General features: G+C 47.4%; 1 protein-coding gene across 1 annotated transcript in view; it reads left to right on the forward strand.

Annotated features, from left to right (window-relative positions):
• LOC121643694 (CD82 antigen-like) overlaps positions 1-15,334 on the forward strand; it is a 35,768-nt gene continuing 20,434 nt past the window's right edge. Inside the window, exon 1 of the mRNA XM_041991253.1 lies at positions 1-169. The gene's annotated coding sequence lies outside the window, so the exon portion shown is untranslated. The remainder of the gene's footprint in view (positions 170-15,334) is intronic.

Consider the following 15,334-nt stretch of genomic DNA (forward strand, 5'->3'; position numbering starts at 1 on the left):
CAGACCGGAGCTTCTCCTCCTCCTCCTCCTCCTCCTCCTCCTCCTCCTCCTCCTCAGTCTCGCTGTTGCGTCGTCGTCGCTCCAACCAGGAGGTCAGTAAGTCCGAACCCGCAGCCGCACACAGACCCGCACTGAGGACCTTTTTCTCCGCAGATCCACGCAGAAACACGTGAGTAACTCGCAGACCCGCAGACCGTGGACCTCCACGGTGACCACGAGGCGCGCGCGGCTGCTACCGCGGTGCGGCTGCTCGAGTGTTTGGGCTCACATTGATCTTTGATTAGGTTTTCTGACTGTTCTGGGTGCAGTTTTCTGTTTCTGCTGAAGTTCTGGAAACTGATCAGAGCCGGATCTGATCCGGATCAAGTGCTGATCAAACAGAAACTGAACCTGGACTTTGTTCTGAACTTCAGTCTGACAGAAACATTTAAACCAGTTTCATGTTGGAAACCTGCAAATCACCTTTTCTAACATTTAAACCAAAACGACAGAATCTCAGAGCACCTGGAAGGTGATCTGGCTCTGGTTCCGGTTCTGGTTCTCCACGTTTGGATCAGATTTAGATGACTGAGGTCTTTCTGAAAGATCCAATGTGAAACTGAAATGATTTAAAAGTTGTTTATCAGTAACCAAAGTTCTGCTGACCGGAGGAGAACATGATGAATGTGTAAAAGCAGCAGAACCGGAGCAGCAGCTGGATCTGGTTCTGGTTCTGTCCCTCCGTTCTGCTGCAGATAATGGTTTCAAACTCCTGAAGTTCCCCCAGAGCAGAGGAAACTCTGGATCTGGGGGAAGAGTTCTGGATCAGAACCAAAGCTGGAAAACCATTTAGACTTTATGTTCACTCAGATGAAGCAGACGTGGATCACTCCGCCGCTGGAAGTAGTTCCCGCACATTCTGAAAGGTTTAGTTAGAACACTTCAGTAGGAAAGTCAGATGTTTGTTTGTTGGATCGAAGAACAGAAAAGTCTGAGGTTGTACTGGTTTGAGAGGAGCCGGGTCCGAGGTTGTACTGGTCTGAGGGAAGCCGTGTCCGAGGTTGTACTGGTCTGAGAGGAGCCGGGTCCGAGGTTGTACTGGTCTGAGAGGAGCCGGGTCCGAGGTTGTACTGGTCAGAGGGAAGCCGGGTCCGAGGTTGTACTGGTCTGAGAGGAGCCGTGTCCGAGGTTGTACTGGTCTGAGGGAAGCCGGGTCCGAGGTTGTACTGGTCTGAGAGGAGCCGGGTCCGAGGTTGTACTGGTCTGAGAGGAGCCGGGTCCGAGGTTGTACTGGTCTGAGAGGAGCCGGGTCCGAGGTTGTACTGGTCTAAGAGGAGCCGGGTCCGAGGTTGTACTGGTCTGAGAGAAGCCGGGTCCGAGGTTGTACTGGTCTGAGAGGAGCCGGGTCCGAGGTTGTACTGGTCTGAGAGGAGCCGGGTCCGAGGTTGTACTGGTCTGAGAGGAGCCGGGTCCGAGGTTGTACTGGTCTGAGAGGAGCCGGGTTCGAGGTTGTACTGGTCTGAGAGAAGCCGGGTCCGAGGTTGTACTGGTCTGAGAGGAGCCGGGTCCGAGGTTGTAATGGTCTGAGAGGAGCCGGGTTCGAGGTTGTACTGGTCTGAGAGGAGCCGGGTCCGAGGTTGTACTGGTCTGAGAGGAGCCGGGTCCGAGGTTGTACTGGTCTGAGAGGAGCCGGGTCCGAGGTTGTACTGGTCTGAGAGGAGCCGGGTCCGAGGTTGTACTGGTCTGAGAGGAGCCGGGTCTGAGGTTGTACTGGTCTGAGGGAAGCCGGGTCCGAGGTTGTACTGGTCTGAGAGAAGCCGGGTCCGAGGTTGTACTGGTCTGAGAGAAGCCGGGTCCGAGGTTGTACTGGTCTGAGAGGAGCCGGGTCCGAGGTTGTACTGGTCTGAGAGGAGCCGGGTCCGAGGTTGTACTGGTCTGAGAGGAGCCGGGTCCGAGGTTGTACTGGTCTGAGAGGAGCCGGGTCCGAGGTTGTACTGGTCTGAGAGGAGCCGGGTCCGAGGTTGTACTGGTCTGAGAGGAGCCGGTCCGAGGTTGTACTGGTCTGAGAGGAGCCGGGTCCGAGGTTGTACTGGTCTGAGAGGAGCCGGGTCCGAGGTTGTACTGGTCTGAGAGGAGCCGGGTCCGAGGTTGTACTGGTCTGAGGGAAGCCGGGTCCGAGGTTGTACTGGTCTGAGGGAAGCCGGGTCCGAGGTTGTACTGGTCTGAGGGAAGCCGGGTCCGAGGTTGTACTGGTCTGAGAGGAGCCGGGTCCGAGGTTGTACTGGTCTGAGAGGAGCCGGGTCCGAGGTTGTACTGGTCTGAGAGGAGCCGGGTCTGAGCTGTGGTGGCTACATCAACTGAGGTTCGATGGAGAAGCCGTGAAGCTAAAAGTTCACTTCAAACATGTCTGCTGGAAAAAGTGTGGTCGATCATCCGTGTGAGAGTTTGCTGATCAGCTGGAAGCAGAAAGTTTCTGATCTCAGTCTGAGCTGCTGATGGTGAACAAAAACACCTGGAAATGCTCAGAGATGTTGGACATCAGCAAAAAGAAAAATCTGAACATGAGCCTTTTATATTGAAAAATACTCAGATATACAATCACAATTCTAAAAGAAAAAGACAGAAAAAAACAGAATCTCATCAACTCATCTTTTATTCCCAGTAGATCAACAACATGTCAGATGATGGAACTGAGACATTGTGATGAAAAATATGAGCTGATAGTGAATCTGATGCAGTAACACGTCCACAAACTAGTTCACATCTTCATCCAAGTTTCCACTTTGCCTCAGACCATTTTAAATGAGCTTTGGTCCAGAGAAGACGGAAGAAGCTGGTTCTGGATCCTGTTCACATCTGGCTTCTTCTCTGCATGATGGAGCTTTAACCTGCATTAGTGGGTTTCAGGGTGAACTGTGTTCACAGACAGTGGTTTCTGGAAGTCTTCCTGAGTCCATGTAGTGGTTTCTAGTAGAGAATCATGTCTGTGTTAAATGCAGAAGATCACCAGCACCAGCCTGGTCCCATGCATACAGAGATTCCTCCTGATTCTCTAAATCTGTTGACTATTGTCGGCAAAAAAAAAAAAAAGCTACAACGTGAGACATGATGTTAGAGCTGCTGATGTCAGAGCCGTTAGCTACTGATGTCAGCGCCGTTAGCTGCTGATGTCGGAGCCGTTAGCTGCTGAAGTCGAAGCCGTTAGCTGCTGAAGTCGAAGCCGTTAGCTGCTGATGTCAGAGTCGTTAGCTGCTGATGTCGAAGCCGTTAGCTGCTGATGTCAGAGTCGTTAGCTGCTGATGTCGAAGCCGTTAGCTGCTGATGTCAGAGTCGTTAGCTGCTGATGTCGAAGCCGTTAGCTGCTGATGTCAGAGTCGTTAGCTGCTGAAGTCGAAGCCGTTAGCTGCTGATGTCGGAGTCGTTAGCTGCTGAAGTCGAAGCCGTTAGCTGCTGAAGTCGAAGCCGTTAGCTGCTGATGTCGAAGGCGTTAGCTGCTGATGTCGGAGCCGTTAGCTGCTGATGTCGGAGCCGTTAGCTGCTGATGTCGGAGCCGTTAGCTGCTGATGTCGGAGCCGTTAGCACAGGATGAACAAAAACTGAGCAAACTGCACTGAAACAATCAGAAAATAATTTTCTATTTTCAAGATTTATTTCAAATATCTACATTATCTTACCGGAAAATTTGTTTTAACTGAACTGTGATACGTTGGAATTTTACAGAACTTTTTAAGTTTTCCCCGCAAGATGCACCGAGACAACTTCTGTTGTGAACTGGTTCCATCTGGACTGAAGTGAATCTTCAATTTCAATTTGAGCAGTTCACATTATCATCCATAACAAAATGAACATCATTAAACAATAACTAATAAGAGAGTAGGCCAAAACAAGAAAGCTTATACACCTACCAAATCTTACAGTAAACAGATTTTCTGGACTGGTGATGACTCAGTACTCATTCAAAGTACCATGAAGTCTGGGCAGTAACGCCTGTTTCTGTGGCTGAAGAAAAGCTTCAAATCTTAAGAGAATCTGGGCCGAGAGTCGGCTGGAAAAATGATCAATCAGTTGATTGTAAGCTGAAGCCAGAGAGGCACCTCCATCGCTGACTAACCCACAACGGAGCAGTGAAACATACACAACAGCCTCCAGCCAGGTTTTAAAACCCAATGTGTTACAGATGGAAATGTGGGTCAGTGTGTGTGTGTGTGTGTGTGTGTATGTGTGTGTGCATGGTGGCATCGTTTGTCAGGATTTCAGCTGCTTCCCCAGAGTTCCTGATGATTTCCTCAACATGTGCAGAAGTTCAGCTGCAGTTCAGCTGCTCTGACCCTAATGAGGTTTGCAGATGTTTGTTAAAGGTCCCATATTATACACTTTATTCCCAATCTGAGACCATTCATTAATATCTAAATGAAATATTTCCGCCATGGTATGGACAAATCGACCCTCAGTTTGAGTGCAGCGGCTTCTCTTCACCTCCCTCTTTTTAGCAGCTTCAGAAATGTGCCGTTTATGGTGGGCGGAACCCTGGTGGAGCAGCTCAGCTGTTGGCTCCGCCCATCGCATCGCCCGTCATGAGGTGATTGACAGGTTAGGCCTTAGCGGTAACTAGACGCTGATTACAGCGTAGTGAAGGATAAACAAACGCCGGAACACCGGAACCCATTCCTGAAGCCCCCATTACCGACGCAAACCGCGACGCACGGAGAACACAGCTAGCTACGCTCATCAATCTGATGCACAATGGCACCGGATACAAACAGTAGAAACAGTGACTTGGCTACATTTACAACAGTGCTAATATATTTTCAAGCTATCAGACTAATAAGGCCGAAACGATAAAATAACTGCCAGCTCTTACCTCTCCAGCTGTGTCACGGACAGTTGGTATTGAAACTGGCTTTAGCTTCAAACGATCGGCGAAGCCTGCTTTCCATGCCCCCATGTTGTGGAAACAGTCCTCTTTGAAATGCTGGCCACAGACATGCAAAACCTTTGGAAGTTTTCCGGGTACATTTCCTCCAAAAATAAAATTAATCCACTCAGTCCTCGTGGGTTCAGTGGATGGAAGTAAAAAAACGTTTTCGTGTTCATTTATGCAGCCACAAACAGAACAGTGCTTCTGTCGCTTAGCCATGTCCGCTAACGAGGGTTGCCGAAGAGGGAAAAACACTGGGCGCTAGGTGATTTTTAGAGGGCGGGCTTTGAGAGCCGGTAGACGGGTCCATCGCTCTGTGGGGAGTGGTTATTGTCCCTTATGACGTCATAACGTACACGCTTTCAAACAAGCTCATTTCAGCGCTTACTTCCCTAGAGGTGGAGCAGGGGGGAGAGAGAGCGCCTGAAAGAGTTTCACACTTACGGGTCTCCTACACATGCGGGGGGACCAGTATGACTGTTCCAAAACCATTAAAAAGTGAATTTTGCATAATATGGGACCTTTAAAGCTTCACATCTGCATCTGTTGGAGGTGAACGTGTGGAAGGATGTCGGACACGAAGCCAGAATGTTTTCACCTGCAGGGGCTCGGCTCTGGTTTGGCTTCATTGCGACAACTCACCGTGGTTACGGCTGACGGTCCTGTTGGCTCATGTAGTGTCTGTGTGTGTGTGCGTGTGTGTGTGTGTGTGTGTGTGTCTGAGATACACCCACATGACTGATCCCACTAACAACTTGCTCGCCCAGTTGGTGGAATGTCCCTGAAGGCACCATGGCTGTAACAAGATTTAAACTTGTTTGTTTCAGGTTGATGGATCGGAACGTTTTATCTTATTGGTTCTTCGTTGTCCTGAAAAACTGAACCGGTTTTGTTCTGGAAGGTCTGCTTCAAATGTTCCTATTCTTAAAGCAGAACTCTGACTCTGATCAATCAGCAGAAGGATTGTCTCAGATTCAAACGGCCGCTGTTGAAACAATGGCAGGATTTCATGCTCTGAACAGCGGACCCCTTTTGGCCCATCAGATTGTTCTAGTTCTGTTTGCTAAAATAAAAGATTTCTGTGAAATGAAACCTGAAATGTTTTGATCCAATGCATCTTCTGTCTGTGTATCAATTATCAACAACAGTTCTGATTAGAGCTGCACAATAAATCGTTAGGGAATTGTCATCGCCATGTACATGTGTGCAGTAGTCACACTGCAGGTCCTGGGATGCAGGAGGCAAATGAACTCGAAACATCACAATTGTTCTTAATCAGTTTGCCGAAGCAGACCACGCCCCTGAGTCGCTGGTAGCAACATTGAAAAATGAGCAATGAACAAGACAAAATCACTGACAACGAAGACTTGGTGCCAAAAAGAAAAGCAACGCCAGTTATCTGGAATTATTTCGGCTACAAGAAGGGTGATATTGACCAAACGTGTGTTCTGTGTTGTCTGCTGTTCAAGGCCGTGCTAAAAGCCTTGTTACACCAAATGAGAAAGGCAGAAAGAAATAACGGATTCTATCACGTTTCACCTGTCTGGTACCCATTATGTTTCCAAAGATGGTTTTACAAAACTGATCAGCTCGCTTGACAAGCGGAGTTATTCCGTCACACAACGTTTTTTCTCCGGAGCTGCAGGAGAAATGCACGGCAGAAGTTCAAACGGACTCACACACAAACACTGTACATTCTCCAAAACAGGTAAGATCAGTGCAGGTGATCCTCACCGAGATGGCAGCTTAACTCAGAGGTCTGTTTAAAACTCCTGTATTTAGTCATATCGCAGTATCGATGCCAGGGTTAGAAAAATCTCTTTCTTCAGTATCGTTCAGCCTTAATAAACCGCCTCTGTTTCAGGTTCCAGTTCTGTCTAAAACCAGGTCCAAAATAGGTATAAAACCAGTTCTCAAAACAGTCCAATACCAGGTCCAAAACCAGTTCCCAGAACAGTCTAAGACTAGGTCCAGAATCAGTCCAAAACCAGCTTTTGGAACAGTCCAAAACCAGGTCCAAAATCAGTCCAAAACCAGCTTTTGGAACAGTCCAAAACCAGTTTTCAGAACAGTCCAAAACCAGGTCCAAAATCAGTCCAAAACCAGTTTTCAGAACAGTCCAAAACCAGGTCCAAAATCAGTCCAAAACCAGTTTTCGGAACAGTCCAAAACCAGGTCCAAAATCAGTCCAAAACTAGTTTTCAGAACAGTCCAAAACCAGATCCAACATCAGTCCAAAACCAGTTTTCGGAACAGTCCAAAACCAGGTCCAAAATCCGTCCAAAACCAGTTTTCAGAACAGTCCAAAACCAGTTTTCGGAACAGTCCAAAACCAGGTCCAAAATCAGTCCAAAACCAGTTTTCAGAACAGTCCAAAATCAGTCCAAAACCAGTTTTCAGAACAGTCCAAAACCAGGTCCAAAATCAGTCCAAAACCAGTTTTCAGAACAGTCCAAAATCAGTCCAAAACCAGTTTTCAGAACAGTCCAAAACCAGGTCCAAAATCAGGCCAAAACCAGTTTTCAGAACAGTCCAAAACCAGGTCCAAAATCAGGCCAAAACCAGTTTTCGGAACAGTCTAAAACCAGGTCCAAAATCAGTCCAAAACCAGTTTTCGGAACATTCCAAAACCAGGTCCAAAATCAGTCCAAAACCAGTTTTCGGAACAGTCCAAAACCAGGTCCAAAGTCAGTCCAAAACCAGTTTTCGGAACAGTCCAAAACCAGGTCCAAAATCAGTCCAAAACCAGTTTTTGGAACAGTCCAAAACCAGGTCCAAAATCAGTTCAAAACCAGTTTTTGGAACAGTCCAAAACCAGGTCCAAAATCAGCCCAAAACCAGTTCTCAGAACAGTCTAAAATCAGGTCAAGAACCTGTCCCAATTTAAAACCTGGTTCCAAGCCAGTTTGATCATAAGTTCTAAACCAGAACTGACCCAGTCTCCTAAAAGTGAATATGCTGAACTCACAGCTAGAACCGGAACCTGGTTTTTAAATGTTTGACGTCAGTTTTCAGTGAAGCCCTGATGATCAGCTGATCGGGTGTTTCAGCAGAAAGTGATGTCACCAGGTGACATCTGCACACCTGTGTTCCAGAAACAGTCGTGATGTGTTTGAGTGTCAGAGGAAGAAGCGCTGCTCGTGACTGCAGACATGCTGCTTGTCGTTGGTGGCGAGCATTTGAGCCTTGACACGCCTCCCAACTGCAACGTTGTCATGGAAACCTGCACAGCCCACTCCTTTCAGATCAAACTGGTGTAGGGTGGGATTTTCCCCCTCCTCCCCCTCTTCCTCCTCTTCCTCTCTACTGTGAAACACTGCAGAGCTGCAGCTGTTGATTTAATCATCAGCTGATCAATAAAAAAACTTGCAAAACTAATCAAGGTGAAGAGGTGACGATAAACCGCCAGAACAAACATTTATTCAGCTCATGTGACCTTCAGGATGAACCGGTCTGGTAGAGGAGCGTAATCTGAAGCCATCCAAGATGGCCGATCATGTCGGGACCAGATTTCTGGAGCTTTTGTCCTAAACACCAGAGGCACTGAGGCAGCCCAGTTGGAGGCTGAAGGCCACTGACCAATGATTTGAAGCTGAAGGGGACAATGTTTTCCCAAAACGAGGTGAAGACAGATTTAGAAACACACAGATGAAACCTCCACCTCCATTTCCAGCCTTTTGTTCATGCATACAGAGATTACTTTTTTGATGATATTATACATTATTTTATACAAAATCTTCCAAAATATTTAGACCCAGTTTTTCTTAGATTAGAGAATCTCTGTCCATCTTTCCATGGATGGATGGATGGATGGATGGATGGATGGATGGATTAAAGATGACTGATTAAAGATGGATGGGTGCTGATGTCCTCATCAGCAGCAGCTCGGTCCTCAGTGTTTGAACGCACCGGATGAGGTTGCTGTGGAGACGTAGATCTGTGGAGACGTGGATCTGTGGAGACGTGGAATGTGGAGACATAGATCTGTGGAGAAGTGGATCTGTGGAGACATAGATCTGTGGAGACGTGGATCTGTGGAGACGTGGATCTGTGGAGACGTGGATGTGTGGAGACGTAGGTCTGTGGAGACGTGGATCTGTGGAGACGTGGATGTGTGGAGACGTGGATCTGTGGAGACGTGGATGTGTGGAGACGTGGATCTGTGGAGACGTAGGTCTGTGGAGACGTGGATCTGTGGAGACGTGGATGTGTGGAGACGTAGGTCTGTGGAGACGTGGATCTGTGGAGACGTAGGTCTGTGGAGACGTGGATCTGTGGAGACGTGGATGTGTGGAGACGTAGGTATGTGGAGACGTGGATCTGTGGAGACGTGGATGTGTGGAGACGTAGATCTGTGGAGACGTGGATGTGTGGAGACGTGGATCTGTGGAGACGTGGGTCTGTGGAGATGTAGGTCTGTGGAGACGTGGATCTGTGGAGACGTGGATGTGTGGAGATGTAGGTCTGTGGAGACGTAGGTCTGTGGAGACGTGGATCTGTGGAGACGTGGATCTGTGGAGACGTGGGTCTGTGGAGATGTAGGTCTGTGGAGACGTGGATCTGTGGAGACGTGGATCTGTGGAGACGTGGATGTGTGGAGATGTAGGTCTGTGGAGACGTGGATCTGTGGAGACGGGGATGTGTGGAGACGTAGGTATGTGGAGACGTGGATCTGTGGAGACGTGGATGTGTGGAGATGTAGGTCTGTGGAGACGTGGATCTGTGGAGACGTGGGTCTGTGGAGACGTGGGTCTGTGGAGACGTAGGTCTGTGGAGACGTGGATCTGTGGAGACGTGGATGTGTGGAGACGTAGGTATGTGGAGACGTGGATCTGTGGAGACGTGGGTCTGTGGAGACGTGGGTCTGTGGAGACGTAGGTCTGTGGAGACGTGGATCTGTGGAGACGTGGATGTGTGGAGACGTGGATCTGTGGAGACGTGGATCTGTGGAGACGTGGGTCTGTGGAGATGTAGGTCTGTGGAGATGTAGGTCTGTGGAGACGTGGATCTGTGGAGACGTGGATCTGTGGAGACGTGGATGTGTGGAGATGTAGGTCTGTGGAGACGTGGATCTGTGGAGACGTGGATGTGTGGAGACGTGGGTCTGTGGAGATGTAGGTCTGTGGAGACGTGGATCTGTGGAGACGTGGATCTGTGGAGATGTAGGTCTGTGGAGACGTGGGTCTGTGGAGACGTGGATCTGTGGAGACGTAGATCTGTGGAGATGTAGGTCTGTGGAGACGTGGGTCTGTGGAGACGTGGATCTGTGGATCTCCTCAGACTTGACTTCCAGTCACCGTGTCAGGTGAGAAAAAGGTGTTTTCTCTGTGGGGAGGGGACGTGAAGCCACCGCAGGTCGAGTTTCCTCCTTTTGTTGCCGAGCAGAAAGTTGAGCCTGAAAACCACCGTTGAGTCACGCAGGGCAAGGGTGGGGTCCAGGTATTGTTCTCAGGTAGGAGGAGGTGGAGGAGCAGGGAAACTCCCTGTCTCTCTGTTTAAGATATGCAGACTCTACCGGTGAGAATGAATGAAGTAAAATGGTCAGATTTGGTCTTGAGGGCGTGAAGAAGCTGCTCGTCTGGACACTCGGCTCTTTGTTTTTCTGCATGTTGATATGAGATTTAAATTTCAGGCCACAAACAGACCGAGCTGTTGATGAAAACAACAGAGCTGATTGTTGCTGCAGCAGTCGGTGACGTGGTCGTCTGCTATGCTGCCAAAGGCTGATGAACCAATGGAAACTCAGGCACGCTTCACATTTACAGAGACACTTGAATGCAGCAGACACGCCTGAACGCAGCAGGTGGGAGGAAGCCATGAATCAACATGTTGAGCTCTGACAGGAGACTCTTTTACTCTTGAACACAAACTCATCCAGGCGTTCAGTGTTATCACATCACAGTGACGCCACAATGAGCTCACAGTGACATCACAGTGGTGCAAGCTCGGGCATCTATTTGTTTGTGGAGCTCTCAGCTGCAGGAATGATTGAAGATTCCTGAAACATCTCGACTGTATGCGGAGAATCACGCTGATTCCTGTAGCCCAGATACTTAGTGTTTGGTCTCCATTTTAAATTCAGTTCAATTATAAAAACTTTATTTGTCCATGAGGGGCAGTTTATGGCACACGGTGTGGAGTAAAAGCAAAGACAAAGGAAACTATAACAGGTCAGAAACGAGCGTGTAGGAGCCGTTCAATCGGCATTAGTGTAGTACAGAAAAAGTGAAAGTGTAAATGTAAACAGTAAATCAAATCAAAGAAAGTAAATGGTAAATGGTCCATATTTATAAAGCGCTTTACTGTACCTGGGATGATACCCAAAGCGCTTTACATTATACATCACATTCACCCATTCACACACACATTCACACGCCATGCAAGGCACTCGACCACGACCCATCAGGAGCAATTAGGGGTTCGGTGTCTTGCTCAGGGACACCTCGACATGAACTCGACTTGGCCGAGGATCGAACCGGCAACCCTTGGGTTACAAGACGAGCGCTCTATCTTGCTGAGCCACGCCGCCCGTAACGTGATAGTAGTACACGCAAAAATATAGTATAATGTAGTGGTATAAAGTAATAATAACTTTAATATCTTAAATAGTCATAGAGTATAATTTATTATTATATCATCTCACGTACTAATGCAGTTCTGTATGTTTAATGTAATAGTGTAACAAAAGTAATACTACTACTAAGACCAGTAATACTAATGCCAATAGTAATAATACTAATATTACTACTGTTGAGGCAGCAGTGGCTTAGTTGGTCTGTTGTGTCCTCAAGCAGGACACTTCACCTTCCTTAAATAATAATTGTTATTATTATTATTATTATTATTATTATTACTACTACTGAGTGTGTATAATAATGAACAGTGTATCCAGTACAGTACAGTAAGGTGTCATATATTATTATATGATTTATATTTAAATAAACTGTTGACTAAATGATGTATAATAAATTGAAATAAAGCAAAATTAGTCTCCATTCAGACTGCAACACATTCCAGTAAATGCAGTTAAGGGCTAGACGACACACAGGAGGCGACATCGCTCCTTCTCCAGATGGTCTGGGGTTGGATCGGGGTTCTGATGGTCTGGGGTGGGATCGGGGTTCTGATGGTCTGGGGTGGAATCGGGGTTCTGATGGTCTGGGGTGGGATCGGGGTTCTGATGGTCTGGGGTGGAATCGGGGTTCTGATGGTCTGGGGTGGGATCGGGGTTCTGATGGTCTGGGGTGGGATCGGGGTTCTGATGGTCTGGGGTTGGATCGGGGGTCTGATGGTCTGGGGTGGGATCGGGGTTCTGATGGTCTGGGGTTGGATCGGGGTTCTGATGGTCTGGGGTTGGATCGGGGTTCTGATGGTCTGGGGTTGGATCGGGGTTCTGATGGTCTGGGGTGGGATCGGGGTTCTGATGGTCTGGGGTGGGATCGGGGTTCTGATGGTCTGGGGTTGGATCGGGGTTCTGACGGTCTGGGGTGGGATCGGGGTTCTGACGGTCTGGGGTGGGATCGGGGTTCTGACGGTCTGGGGTTGGATCGGGGGTCTGATGGTCTGGGGTGGGATCGGGGTTCTGACGGTCTGGGGTGGGATCGGGGTTCTGACGGTCTGGGGTTGGATCGGGGTTCTGATGGTCTGGGGTTGGATTGGGGTTCTGATGGTCTGGGGTGGGATCGGGGTTCTGACGGTCTGGGGTTGGATCGGGGGTCTGATGGTCTGGGGTGGGATCGGGGTTCTGACGGTCTGGGGTGGGATCAGGGTTCTGATGGTCTGGGGTGGGATCGGGGTTCTGACGGTCTGGGGTGGGATCGGGGTTCTGACGGTCTGGGGTGGGATCGGGGGTCTGATGGTCTGGGGTGGGATCGGGGTTCTGACGGTCTGGGGTGGGATCAGGGTTCTGATGGTCTGGGGTTTTCAGCATGGTGAAGAACATTCTGCTGCGTTACAGCTGCACGGCTGAGGAAGAGGAGGGTTCTGGACTGGTTCTGGACTGCAGTCCTGACCTGAACCAACCAAGCCCCTGAAACTCTTCATCACCTTTCCCCTCACCGCCTCGGACGTGTTGGGAGAAGGAATGGGAACGTTCCAGACTGGGAAAAGAGTCACTGGAATATCATTTCTGGAATATTTCAGGTCTGAGATGGAAAAAAAGATGAATTTAAAATTGAGCCGATGAGACAAAACATGACATGTTTCATTCAAACTGCGGAGAAATAAGTCAGTTAATGTGCTGATCGCATCTTTTCTGTAAAACTGGCCCAACTTCTGACTTTTAAAGAAGTTTTTCCTGCTCCAGCTTTGAAAATCCTGCAACGACTGTTGGAGTTTTCTCTGTTGGATCGTTTTCTCCTCTGGAGGCTGAAATACAGCCAACAACATAAAGCTGCTCAGATGTGTGTTGTTGTGCCTGGTACAACCCGAGGAGGAGGCTGTGATGATGATGATGATGATGATGATGATGAGGGCTTCTCTGGTTAGAGCAGGAAACCCGCTGCAGACTCACTGATGCTGAAACTTTCGTTTCCTTGACTTGTTTGTGAAGAAGTCTCTGCTGGTTAAATTGTCTCAGCTCAGTCTGCAGTTCCACCTCAAACTGCTTCTAGCGTGTCATTAAGGAGTTTATTTAGTCTTCTGTTTGCTATAATTAGTGTGTTGGTTGGTACACAGGCACCCACACTGCCATGCTTACCTTTAACATAGCGTTCTGGTTTCAGGCCCCATCCTGGTTCAGAGAAACCACATTTATATCATGTTTCTGATGAAGACTGACTAGTTTTACAAGCCTGTTTTAATGTTTTTATATAAAATCCCAGTATAAACCAGTCTGTAGCAGCTTTTAATCCCAGTATAAACCAGTGTGTAGCAGCTTTTAATCCCAGTATAAACCAGTGTGTAGCAGCTTTTAATCCCAGTATAAACCAGTGTGTAGCAGCTTTTAATCCCAGTATAAACCAGTGTGTAGCAGCTTTTAATCCCAGTATAAACCAGTGTGTAGCAGCTTTTAATCCCAGTATAAACCAGTGTGTAGCAGCTTTTAATCCCAGTATAAACCAGTGTGTAGCAGCTTTTAATCCCAGTATAAACCAGTGTGTAGCAGCTTTTAATCCCAGTATAAACCAGTGTGTAGCAGCTTTTAATCCCAGTATAAACCAGTCTGTAGCAGCTTTTAATCCCAGTATAAACCAGTCTGTAGCAGCTTTTAATCCCAGTATAAACCAGTGTGTAGCAGCTTTTAATCCCAGTATAAACCAGTGTGTAGCAGCTTTTAATCCCAGTATAAACCAGTCTGTAGCAGCTTTTAATCCCAGTATAAACCAGTGTGTAGCAGCTTTTAATCCCAGTATAAACCAGTGTGTAGCAGCTTTTAATCCCAGTATAAACCAGTGTGTAGCAGCTTTTAATCCCAGTATAAACCAGTGTGTAGCAGCTTTTAATCCCAGTATAAACCAGTCTGTAGCAGCTTTTAATCCCAGTATAAACCAGTCTGTAGCGGCTTTTAACCCCAGTATAAACCAGTCTGTAGCGGCTTTTAATCCCAGTATAAACCAGTCTGTAGCAGCTTTTAACCCCAGTATAAACCAGTCTGTAGCGGCTTTTAATCCCAGTATAAACCAGTGTGTAGCGGCTTTTAATCCCAGTATAAACCAGTCTGTAGCAGCTTTTAATCCCAGTATAAACCAGTCTGTAGCAGCTTTTAATCCCAGTATAAACCAGTGTGTAGCAGCTTTTAATCCCAGTATAAACCAGTGTGTAGCAGCTTTTAATCCCAGTATAAACCAGTGTGTAGCAGCTTTTAATCCCAGTATAAACCAGTCTGTAGCAGCTTTTAACCCCAGTATAAACCAGTCTGTAGCAGCTTTTAATCCCAGTATAAACCAGTGTGTAGCAGCTTTTAATCCCAGTATAAACCAGTGTGTAGCAGCTTTTAATCCCAGTATAAACCAGTGTGTAGCAGCTTTTAATCCCAGTATAAACCAGTCTGTAGCGGCTTTTAATCCCAGTATAAACCAGTCTGTAGCATCTTTTAATCCCAGTATAAACCAGTCTGTAACAGCTTTTAATCCCAGTATAAACCAGTGTGTAGCAGCTTTTAATCCCAGTATAAACCAGTCTGTAGCAGCTGTCAGACTGGGAGGTAAAATGATGTAAAATGAATGTATGAATAGATTTAGCAGCATAAAGGTCGACCAGAAGAAGAAAGCAGAATTTATTACTAACAGAACTTTGTAGAAATAACACACAGACCAACAGTGACCAAACCTTTTCTCATCTCATCGTTCTCTCAAGTCTTGGCTTTCAGGAGAAAAAATATTGTTATTGAAACAAACACACAACAGAAACTATTTCCATGTTTCCACTTTTTCCTCATTTCCAGTTATTCCTGCTACTATTTACCTGCTATCCTCACTAAACCAACTCCAGCTCAGC

Source organism: Melanotaenia boesemani, chromosome 1 (genome assembly GCF_017639745.1).
Source record: "Melanotaenia boesemani isolate fMelBoe1 chromosome 1, fMelBoe1.pri, whole genome shotgun sequence".
NCBI lineage: Eukaryota > Metazoa > Chordata > Actinopteri > Atheriniformes > Melanotaeniidae > Melanotaenia > Melanotaenia boesemani.